Here is a 668-nt window from a genome sequence, read left to right on the forward strand (position 1 = left end):
CTGCTGCTGCTGCTATTACTACTAATAATAATATAACTACTACTATAACTACTACTACTGCTGCTACTGCTACTACTACTACTACTACTACTACTACTACTACTACTACTACTACAAGGGCAGATATTTTTTGTGGGAGCGGGGATAGGTCAATTACATCTACTGCAATGTTTTACTGATACTTAATATATCGACCCCGACAGGATGAAAGGCGAAGTAGACATCGGTGGAATTTAAACTCAGAACGTAGCAGCACACGAAAATACCACTAAGCATTCCGTCCAGCAACCTAAAAATTCTGCCAGCTTGTGCCTCAATAATAATAATAATAATAATTCGGATTAGAAAAATGTACCAAAGCAACCCTGAAAAGAGGAAAATTAGTTAAAAGCAGCAATATAACACTAGATAAAGCCAATGAAATAAGAGAGCTAGACGAAAGCCAACCATATAAGTATTTAGGTGTCAATGAACTAGATAGGATACAACATACACAAATGAAATAAACAAATAAAGAAAGAGTACTAGAGACGAGTTAGATCAATACTAAAAACAGAGCTCAATGCTAAAAACAAGATAATGGGTATCAACACTTTAGCTGTCCCAGATATAAGCTACAGCTACAACATCCTTAACTGGACACTAAACGAACTATGTAAAATAGACAG

This window comes from Octopus bimaculoides, chromosome 15 (assembly GCF_001194135.2).
Source record: "Octopus bimaculoides isolate UCB-OBI-ISO-001 chromosome 15, ASM119413v2, whole genome shotgun sequence".
Taxonomy (NCBI): Eukaryota; Metazoa; Mollusca; class Cephalopoda; order Octopoda; family Octopodidae; genus Octopus; species Octopus bimaculoides.